Here is a 12,332-nt window from a genome sequence, read left to right on the forward strand (position 1 = left end):
AGCAGAGCCTGGAAATTTTCTTAGGAATTTATTGGGTCTATCATAAAAGATTAGCGTTATTTCCTTTCATGCAGATACTATTGAAAGAATGACAGTTTCACTTATGTTGATCTTACTAAAAAAGGCTCTCCAAGGCAACATCTGAAAATAATTGCAGTGACTATTTCAAGAGACTCATGTCTGCACGCAAGCAGACACCTTAAATAAGGTTAATAACTAGCAGAAGATAGAAACGTGTTACTGGTCCTCATATTCCACCACAATGAACATAAGCCATGTTTTCCAGCAAAGCAAACTCTAAAAATCTACTGCCCTGTGAAAGAGAGTGGCAAGCAATCAATAAACCAGTAAAGAAAAACTGAGTCACTGTGTACATTCTACAGGAACTAGAAAGGCAAATATCCAAGAGGAAATTTGGAATACTCAGGTACTTCACTTTGATGGAGGCTCAATTCGGCTTGCTAATGCACTCCAAAGACAACATCTAGCCATCCATCCCACATAGGTAGAAAATGAAAGATGATGTGAAATGGAGAAATAAGAGACACTTAAAACCCAGACGACTTCCAGGAAAAAGAGGTCCATGAGGATAAAATTATTTTTTAACCTAGAAAATTACTCACCTGTTTGTGAGTAAAAATTCAATTTTACAGAGAAATATGTACTGGGTAATATTTATTTGTAATATTTGAGTAAATATCAAATAACTGCTCATAAGATTTCAGTCAAAAATTAATAACAGGTCTAACAAGCAGCCACAGTCACCCAGGCTGTACTTCATTGCCTAATAAACAAGGAATTCAGCAATATAAAAAATACCAGTCAATCACATTCTCTCACAAGCACATTCTGCAAAGCATTATTTTCATCAATAACTTACTATTGTTATTATAAATCTTTACAGAAAAAAAGTCAACATAGAAGGCATAACAAAACCTTCAGCATACAACAAACTCTACTAAGATGTTTTTATTTGTCATTCTGTCCCATATAAAGACTATAAACCTCATCATCAATTGACAAGTTACTGAAATCGCTAAAGTAACTGTAATTTAGTTTTGGCAAACACTTCCCAGTTAAAGGTGTAGATATTACAGAAAATAATCTGAAGACTTCAACAGCCAACATTTTTAGGAAGTGTCAGAAAATACCCACCCTGTTGATGCACACGGATTAGGTAACTGTGACTGCACATGCCAGATTTCCTCTGCATAAACAGAATAAAAACTGGTCCTAGAAGTTTTGTTTTGTGGTCTCTCATATTTAATCATGTACTATTTCATGAGTCACATATAGCAAAATCATGTTCCAAAATACCTAAAGTACCCAGATAACATGGTAAATATGCTTGTTCAGAAAAAAAGGATTCTGAGGAGCTAGTATGAACAGCATCTACTCACTTGCCTGTTTGCTCAATACATGCTTCTTGGCAAAACTTTCAAACAAAGCATCTCACAGCTTTTTCTGTAAGCCAAATAGGATAAATTTAACAGCATGTTCTACTGTCTCTGCCCTATTCTAGTTTCTCAGACTGCATCACTCTCACTCCAGCAGAACTCTGTGAGAGAAGGGCAGCTCTCACACCTGCTACGCTTCCTGGTCACATTTACAGTTCTACAATGTATGACTTCAACAGAGGGGAAAAGTACCGCAGAGGCAGTATTTTTGAAAACTTTTCATTTAAAGAACTTTGATATAAAAATTAGAATCCATACAGAAATAAAACCTATGTCTATCTGAATCAGTCCTTCAATTTCACCTGATCAAAACGATCATTTCTGGCTTTTTGGCTGACACAATGAACAGGAATGCCATGAGAGCAAATCTTCAAGATGAGCCTTACACTCAAAAGCAGCAAGGTAACTACCCACACACTGCCCGGCTGCTGTAGGTATGTACTGATGAATTTCTAACCAGGTATTAAACACAATCTCACACCAAAAGCATAAGTGTCTCTTACCTGAGATCTTTTGTGTTCAGCAGTCAGCTGCAGTGCTTGGGGGAGAGTTAAAGACATTCTCTCTGGCTTGAATGCTAAGCTAGTTTATTATAAACACAAGACGATTTACATGTGCAAACATATGCCTTTGTGTATGTAAACTGACACTTGATTGCCTTTTCAAGGTCTAGACAAAAATTAACCCAGCAGTTTAAAATGACCCCTCTAAATGACTGAAACCACTCTCAATTTCACTACATGTTTTGTCTTCTTTCAAAGCCAAACAAACAACAAAAATGTTCCAGGAGCCCTACCTCCAAAATAGTTTGTTTGCTTAGGATTTATCTATAACAAATCCCTAAGCTTCCTCTTCTTACAAGAAAATCGGTGCAAATCCAGGGAGTCAGTAACATGATTAAAAAATAAAAAGACACTTGCAGAAAAACGACCCTAGCATTAATTGTAGGACTTTTAATTGGCCTCTTCCCTTATTGCTTGAGTTTCTAAGCACCCTTCCTACATGCATTAAGTGGTAAGATTAGCATCTACCACGAGCAGCTTTGTTCATTCTCTCCTTCCATGAGCTGCATTTTTGTATTTGTGTTACCATATATGCCTGCTTCCCACATAATCTCCGATTCCCACAAACTGTACTGCAAACTTGCACCTACAATAAAAAAAATACCCCTACACCTGCAGACCACAATCAACCATGCCAGTGTCCACCCTGGAGATCATCTGAAGTCTTTCAGACAACGGGGCACAGCAAACCAGACATTTCAACTCACAGTATTTTTTAGTGTGAAAATTCAAAGGTGGGTGAAGGAACGTCATTTAGCTCCTAGTGCAATGGGAAAATATAAAATCCAGCTAAACTTGTCCAAAACCATACAGCACTGCCTGCTGAGGGACTGTAAGTGTGTATGCATGTGCATATGCATGCAGTATTCCTTTCTCCCCACAGCAGGTCAGCTGCCATTGTGAAAAAGGTTAAAAAGATGAAGATTTTTTCTTCTAAGAAGAAGATATATAGATATACATACGCATACAGGAAAGATGATGAGGTTGCACCAACCAACCAAAAAAACATGATGGCAGTTACTTTGCATCACTACTTCTCCTTAACAACCAAACAATACCAGGTACAAGTAGGCACAGCTGGAAGAACACAAGTTCATTTATTGTATTCTGAATATTTGTTTTAAAGCTTCAAAAGTATCAGCCATTTAAAATGGAAACAACGTAATGAACGTAGGAATGCTCTCACCCAGGAACAAGAATTCTCATTTCTGTTTATCTCGATCATTTGATTTCAGATCTCTCTCTTGCTGTTTTCCAACATCCACTGTATCTGACTACCTTTTAAAAACAAAGATAGGTTTATCTAACGAAATATTATAGCCCCATGATATGTTGGAGTCCAGCTCCTTCCACCTACTCCTCCTCTTCAACTTTCCAGTCTGAATTTTAAAAAAAATGAGATAAACCACCTTCCTCTTTGATAGCAGTATCCAACCCAATACCTACAAACAGGGAATGGGACTTCCTATTATCTTTCTACAGACAAGCATAACCTAATGTGAATTTCATCATCTATGAGGAATCAAGCTTTAATGCTTGATTCAGACGCTAATAGTCCAGTTATTTCTGAAAACATTTACAGACATCTCACCCAGTACCTGCATGCCTTTTAAAAAACTAGGACTTTAAGCTTGATTCTTTTTCTTTCCAGCTTTTTTGTCACACTGGCCTGGCTAAAAACCCAAACAGTACATATACTAACAAATTAGGAGGCACTTCTTATTCCTTTAAGCAAGAAATAAAATAATTTGAACATGACCCTAATTAGTTGAACACCTCCCCCCACCCGAAAAAGAAATTTGAGCTTTAGTACCCCAAATCTATCTATTCATGTTTTAAAGTGCACCAGTGCACTTACTGATGAAGCCAACATCTCACACAGGACCAGAAAAAAAAAAACTAAAAACAAAACCCAAAAACCACGATACATGCTTCCTTTCCCAGACCTTCAGAGAGACATGGTAAGCAGGTCTCTACTTTTAATCTATGTTCTTTGAATATAAATGTATTTTTTTTAAATCAATTTGGAGAGGTGAAGGATGAACAGTATCACCAACTTCTCTAACCCCACAAAGACCTGCCTCATCATAAAAGAGGATGATGCCTGGTCGAAACTCTTATCAGCCACTCATGTCTTTTAAACTTTCTGTACTTTGAGCCAACAAAACAAAATAAAAGCATAAAAACTGATGTGAAAGGATGTCCATTATCTCCTCAGAAAATGAATGTAAAAGACTATCATCAGGGTATCTGCCTGTTGTGTTTTCAAACACAACGGATCAACTCATCCTTTCTAAAACTTGTCTGTTATATTTTGATTAGTTTAGTATAACGACCGAGTTCAGGATAGATTAATATTTTATGGAAGAAGGTTTGGTTATAGCACAGATCAGTTTAACAGGGTGGAAATTAAGGCATATTCTGTAAAAGGTACACTGAAGATATGCATGTTAGTTACTCATGATCTTTATTACCCAGCATTCATTACACTTGTGAACTGGAATTAGTCTGATGTTTTAAAGAAATTTCTATGTTGAAGAATGTACATCTCTTACTTTAAAACATTTTACATCAACCTCTTCTCACTTGTTAAAGGCTGGGATTCAGAAAGCAAGCCTCCAGATGAGAAACTCTATTACCACACTTCAGCTGACTTGATATATTGAAAACACAGTTCTTCCCGCAAGTTTTCTAGTGGAGTGTTGTTTCTCTTTAACTTGGCTTTCACTGGAATTTATTTGTTAAAAATAAACTTCTTGAACTGAATACTGAAAGTCATGAAACTCACTGTGACTGTGCTCTTAGCCTATTTATTTTGTTTTTTAAAAAGAGAGAGGAATAAGGAAAGAGGAGCAAAAACATTTGTGTTATAGACTTACAATGTCAGATATAATTTTGCTACATCAGGGCTATAAAACTGATGTCAGACTACATGATTGCAGAGAACTATGCTTTTAGTAACAGCACCAAGCTCTCTGAAATCCTGTAGCAGCTATGAAATACTGAGGTAGAATCAGTAACTGTTGTACTGTACAGTCTCTACGACATGTTTTACCTGGTATTGTTTACTTCTTTCAGTTGCAACTATTCATACTTGAGCCTCGCTTTTCTAGCCTTTGCAAAACATAATCTGTACAGAGATAATTGTTTTAGAGATCAGCATTTCCCAAACGGAGATGCTGGGAAACGTATTGCGCAACAGATGCTGTGAGTCGCTGGGTCAGGGCTGGAAGCAGGACAAGAGCTGCTGAGATGGTTTTGGCTAGAGGACAGAGCAGGCTGCTCTGACAGAACAGAGATACAGATCCAAGATGTTTAGTCTCAAGCCTTCATCACTGCACTGCCTTGAAAGTCCGGATGCTGCCCACCCCTTTCAATGCGTGGCCTTTTCACCTTAGCTCTGGCCACCTCCTCTCTACTTCAGCACTTCCCTTCTAACGCAGTTATTTTTCCCAAAATTCTGGGAGTGCAGCTCCAGGGCAAAAACCTCTGGTGCAGAATTCGTTAGAGAAACACAAGGAGGGGAAAAAAGGAAGTCCAAGAACTGCTATCTTCTACCTCTGCACAAAACAGCAGGCCATACATACACACAGGTTTAGGTCTTCTGACGCTTCAGAGGACACATAAGTTAGGCCACGAACCTACATCGGTTACATGGACAACCCTTAGTTTAAGCTGTGCATGTCTTTCTAACCACTTTAATTTTTTAAGGCTGAATAAAAGATGCTTTTCTGAAGAAATATAAATCCTATTTTTGTTAAAAGCAATGTAACAACAGTGGGAATATTGTACATGCAGGATTCCAAACAGTTGCTGGCATTTTGAACACATATTGTCCAAACCTGCTTAAAGCAGGTCTACACAACTAAACTCTAACAGCTGTTAGCTATCAGCACCTTGTACTTGCATTACTGTTGCTGTTAAGGAAGCTGCTGAAGAAGGAGAGGAGAAAGACACCCCCTTCCCAAATACTAATCAAGCAAAATCTTAACACAGAACAGGTTTTACCAATGGTTATTTTATTTACATCGTTCTCAACTACTCATTTGATTGCATCCACTTTAATACACTTTTTCTGAAATCCGTGGGCAAATCTTAAGACTGGACCAAATATTTATCATTTAGATGAACACTGTCCTGATGCAGTCTGGAAAAAATGGGAAAATGCAAGCTATACACACACACATTTTTCTTTTTAAAAAAAAAAGGAAAAAAGTGCACAGACAGCAAATCCCTCGATTATTCAAAATAAGAGGTGATAAACACCTATGGTATTCTGAAATACACAAAATGAATAGAACCAAAATATGCATACTTTCACTCACATTGGCATAGATCTCAAGCACAAACAGGAAAGAAAAAGCATTTTAAAAAACATGAGAAGTGATCACAAACTTGCTCAAGTTGAGAAGGAGCCACATCAACTATGTTTTGTTGAAGGGATTTTGACCCAGTAATGAAACAGACTTCAAATCTGAAGTTTGCCTTTAAATGTTAAAAGTTTACTAATATTTCTTCTCCCATCTATGACTTCATTACTGGGGTGTAGGGGGCTGTTTTAAGGAAATTGTATGCTTAGTCTAAAACTCAACAGTGCTCAATTTCTGCAAAAGTGGCATATGGAAGGTTTTTTTTTCCTTTCCTTCAGCTGCCACAAAGACATGTAATCTCTGAATAAAGATTTGAGCGTAATTTCTCAGTATACACATGAGAAAATGTTTGTGCAGAGACATTTTTATCAAAGATACTACCTTCCTCTGCAGACTTTTTCTCATCCATAGATTATTGCAGCTGCAATAACACTACATAACCCTAAATGACACTGTTTGTTTTTCTAATATAATAACATAAGTTGCCTCCTCTTGTTATTAATTAAATCTGCTTATTATTTCCTGTTGGGTGGGACCTGGGAGTTCTGGCTGTGTACTTCTAAAATTAAAAACTGTTTAAGTTAAAATTTTCAAATATTTTCAGTCATGAGCAGATGCACTATTGGACAACAGTATAAAAACTACAAAACCTTTAGGAAATTAAATCAATCACAAGTATTAAAGAGATTTTAGAAGTGTGACACTCTGAATCAGAATTGTTGAGTGTAGAATTATTGTAGGAAGTGTAGACTCAAATTTATTACACCAGATAATCACTAAATTTGAAGAAAAATTCATAGCATGAGGAAATCCACTGTGCAAAGAGTAACTGGAAATGGTTGCTTAATTATCTTTACAAACAGAATTTTGCTGTGTTTTATTCCTTTCCCAAATGTCAAAGTAGTGAACTAATATGACAAGAGGAAACACTAAGATGCCATAAACATATAAACTCTTTTTCCAGGATATTGTTAGAATAAAATTAGAATGCTTTTCTTAAAACACAAAGCAACTTGAACCCAAGGATTAAACAATATTCAAATATATGGCAAACATACTCTGGTACATGTATAATGCTAAGTATATGTAAAAATACCGAGGTTCAACACAGCAAAACAACTCTAGTAACTACACTGTATTTCAGCCACGTGGGGAGGCAATGCTACTTGAACTAACCCGAATATCATGTTAAAATGCTGTTACTTTTTCCTACAGATTAAAAAGAATCACTGAATGTTCTTTAGAAATAGTTCTAGTTCATACAAAGTTTTTCATCAAAGTCAAATTTTAACTTAAAGCACCACACATACCTATTTTGTAAGCTTTAAGTGTTATGAGTCATCAATATTGAACAGCAAACCTTTTCCTGGGGCGGGGGAGGGGGAAAGAGAAGAGCATTTCTGAGAAGCCAAGTACCAAGCAAACCCAAGATTTCAAAAGTCCAGTCCACATAAGGTTTGCTGTATCACCGGGTACTTTCACACAGGTTCTGGGGTCTGAGAACACAGTCCCTCATTTCATGAACAACAGCTGCAAAAAAGGGCTTAGAAAATAGCAAGGGCTGTTACCACTGCTATCTCAACAGCAAGCTAAGGGATGCTCAGTGTCCTTTTGGTTTCGAACAGCCACTGAAAATGTAACATGATAGAAATGGTCAGTTAAATAACACCAGCAAGTGGAACCCAACAGGTAGAACTGAGTCCAGCACCATTACAGTTATACCCTAGGTTTCAAATCTACAGGTGCAAAGTGGTTACTAAGGCTTATTTTTGGTCAGGGTTTTTCTGTTGTTGGGTTTTGGGTTTTTTTTTTTTAACAACAAAGAAATAGTAAAACTCCTGCAGCTTCAATTTTCTACAGGCACCTATGATACAATAAAAAACACTTAGACTAAACTAATGAGACCCCCCGAAAAAATCTGCTCACATTGCTTTTACTTAATTTGTGTGTTAAAAATCTGTGTTTAAACAAATAGAAACATGATCTTTAAAAGAAACACAAAAAAACAACGAACAAAAAAAGCAACACCACGTGACTCAGACCTACTTTGCTCTTGATCTGTTGATACCAGTACAGTTTGCTTGGAGGATGCAATGAAATAGAGGTATTTTAGCTTAGCTAATTCTGCATTTTAAATTAAGGGAAAAAAGTGTATCTGGCACCGCTTTTCAAAAGAACATAAAAGTTGAAATTGGGAAAAAATGCTAGTAGTAGCAATAGTAGTTTCCTTCCCACACATGGTGTCTCAGCTCCACCTAAATCCTAAACAAAGTATTTTACCTTGACACTAGAATAATTTGAAACATCTTTTAAGGTCTTACTACTGAAACTGTCAACAGTGCTTCAGCAAGATCTATATGTTTAAATAAAAGCACTGAATACAACTCACTGAATTATTTCTATGCTCAAAACTAGGTGCAAACTTAGTGCCTGACTGACCTAAAGGCACAGTTAAATGTCAACTGTAATTATGTTCTTATCAATGTAGAACTTCATAAAAGGTTCACAGCTTATTTAAAGGACATCAGATTACAACTTCCACTTTTAAAATATCTGTGTCAGAGCTAAAAGTGACCAAGACCAGGAATTTCTTTTTCACTATTTGCCTGAAACATTCTCTCCTCTTTGTTTTATAATAGGTGTGTTGTTTTGTGTCTGAGAACCAAAGAAAACCTATCAACATGTTAGAAAAAAAATTTAAACTAACTTTAGAGTTTTCGTTAGTTGCTTAGGGAAACTAGTAACAATTTTCTTTAATACTTCTGAATGTAGAATTGGCAAACATTTACAGCACTGCAAGGTGAGAAGATTTTAGCAAGTACATTTTGAAGCAATCTATGAAAATGCAGAGTAATTAACCAGAATCTCTGAACACCACAGACTTTTCTCATCACTAGCTACATCAGAAAGGCAATCGTAAGTAAAAAAATACATTGCCTTTCACTGTATCTTTGCAACTTCAAAACAACATTTATTTTGTACGCATATAACTATTGAGGAAGACTTGAACTTTCTAGTCTGTGTAGAGCACCCCTGACAGTAAAGACTCACAGGCCTTCCTTATTTCCTGAATTCCTAACTGCACTTATTTCTAGAGTTTGAATGTATTCACGAGACAGTAGCATGGGAAGATTTTGGGAAAAGGCAGTGATGAAAAGGAGGAGTACTGTTTTCATGAAAACTCTATTCAATCTATTGATTAGCAAATTTGCATCAGTGATATTTATTTCTAGGTATCCATTACTGAATTCACATAATGCCACCTCAACGAATAAAATAAATTTAAAATAAACTGTAATAATAAACGTAGAAGTCAAATACATAGTAACAGAGAAACAATTAAATGGCTGTTTTTCATTAAATGAAGTAGGAAATTTTAGAAGTATAAATGAAGTATCACTGTCTGCTTTCTGCCCTCTCCCAAGATTCCCTTGTTCTCTCTCCCTGCACACTTTTTCTTCCCAGTAAACTTCCTTGATTTCAAAACATAAACTACAAAAACATTACTAGGGTGCTGACTTAACTAAGCATCTACAAGTATGAAGTTTATCTGCTACAACATTATTTATTAAAAACACACAATATGACACAAAATGATACAAAGCGGTTCTCAGTTTTACAACCTTAACCTGACTCACAGTATATTCATTACTTGCATGAGAAAATAACCTCCTTTTTTGATTACTTTACCACTGATTGACACTCCTTTCTTTAAAAATGGACAAAGGGTGGAAAGAAAAAGGCTTTTTCTCATCTGCTTAATATTTCAGATTAAATTATTTAACAGATCTTGCAAGATACTTCAGCACCGAGTTTCCTTGAAATCTCCAGACTATGTGGCAGATCCTGACAATAATATTTCAGCGTGTCAGTTAAATTCTTGATCCAGGGAAGTTTACAGAATAGAGGATCTGCCTCTGGATAGTTACAGGCTGCTTCTTCCTCTTTCGTTTTCTCAATTCAATTGTAGTCATTTCTGTAGATTACAAAACACTGCAGACAGGATGACATCTTAGAATGACGTCTTGGTTAATGCTTTCCCAGAATGGGCAGCTACATTCTCTTTTGAAAGAGTAAAAATACTTTAACTGAAATACAATGTCAAAAGCCAATACTTCACAGTACATTGATTCTGGATGTCAATAAAAACAAGGAGCTATATTTTCAACTCTGTTCTTTGAGCTTGACAGTGGCATAGCCCATTACAGCATGCAAGGCAAAAGGCAATACAGCAGAGAATTTGTCCACTTAGTCCCAATTTTTCTCTGTGAACAGAAAAATGTGAAGAGGACTTCTGAAGTACAAACCATGCCAATTATGATGGGCACTTTAAAACAAGTTAAAAAACATAAATCTGCATTTCTTTTAAAATGTTACTCTTAGCAAATATTTTGAGCATTTTTGAAACAGGAGGCTGAAATGCAGCACCGAAGTTGTTATGATCCCTTGCCTACAAAGCCTTATTCTGCACATGCTTACAGGCACTCATATTTACTTATTTGAATGAAATCACATAGCAGTACACTGCGTTATGGCATTGGCCAAATAACACATAGCTCATCTGTACTACAGTTCAGAAATAATATTCTATTTTATGTTCACATAAAATAAGTCAACAGTGCTTCTTTATCGAAGTTACCAAAGCAGAAAGTGTCAAGAGGTAAACAATTGTGACAATGAAAAGTTGAATATTCTTGTTTTTAAGGTCAAATGTAACAAAACAATCAGGCTGATAATATTCCTTGTCACAGTGAGAACTTTTCGGTTTCATCACCTACTACTAAAGTGCCTTTAAAAAACTATTTGCTACCTTTGAAAGCAGCCTTTATTTAGACTATTTGTGACACTTAGCAAGCACCAAAGGCCAGGACACCAAGCTACCAGTAGCAAACCTATGTTTGCTCGGCAACCCTCTGTTTTCTCAAGGCCAGCCGGCGACTATGCAACAGCAAACACTCCAAACCGTGTGTCAGGCCAAGCACGTACGTCACCTTCGAAACCAGAAGCGTCAAAAGCCGCGCCGCCTTTGCCTACGCGCACCTACCACAGGCTCGGCAGAAGCTGGGCTTTCAGACTTTTTTCATTTTACCTGACAGTCTTTCACACACACCCCTTCCTAGCTAGGAAGACCCCTATAATACATCAGCCAAAAAGCCTTCTATGAGCTTAAAAAAACCCAAACAAACCCAAAACCACGGAAGAGACGTGAGGCGGTTCGAGCGCTAACGGAGTACCGTTTTTCAAACCCGCGACAGAAAGGAAAGCGAGCCGTCAATCGCCCTTTCCATAAGCTCCGCACGGGAAGAAGGGGGTGCCCGATCCCTCCCCCCCGGGTCACCCCCGCCGGCAAGACTGGCACCGGCACGACTCACAGCCTCCGCAAGCCCCCGAGTCCCGCCACACGGCACCTTCTCTCTTGCCCGCCTTCCCCTCTCGCTCGCTGGAGCCGCCCCGTTTCAGCAGGAGGTCCGCGCCCGGGCCGAGGTCACACTGCCCGGCCACCACGCGTGGGGCTGGCCCGGGGGACACGCTTCCCGTCGGCAAACCTCCCCCTGCCGGAGGGCCGCCACGCTCTCCACGCCGCTTCCTCCGCACCCAGCCCAGCCCTAGCCGGGCGCCGTTGCCCGCTCCCGTCCCGGTCTCGCTCCATATCGGGCCGCGGTGGCGCAGGGCGGAGGAAGCGCGGCAAACGGGCACCGAGGTAAGGGCAGGAGAGCAAGAAGACAACGAGCGGCGGGTCAGGGGCCGCCTGGGGCTCACCGGGTGCAGGGCAGGGCAGGGCTCGCGGCGGCAGCGGCGGCAGCAGCAGCAGCGCCTCCTCCTCCTCGTCTGCCGCTGGCGGGTCTCGGCCGCGCGTCCCTCAGCGCCGCGCCATGTAACCGGTGTGACGCCGCCGGCGCCGCCCGCGCCCTGGCTCCGCGCGGACTTTCCCCCCTTCCTTC

This window comes from Phaethon aethereus (genome assembly GCF_964289735.1).
Source record: "Phaethon aethereus genome assembly, chromosome: 4".
In the NCBI taxonomy this organism is placed as follows: Eukaryota; Metazoa; Chordata; class Aves; order Phaethontiformes; family Phaethontidae; genus Phaethon; species Phaethon aethereus.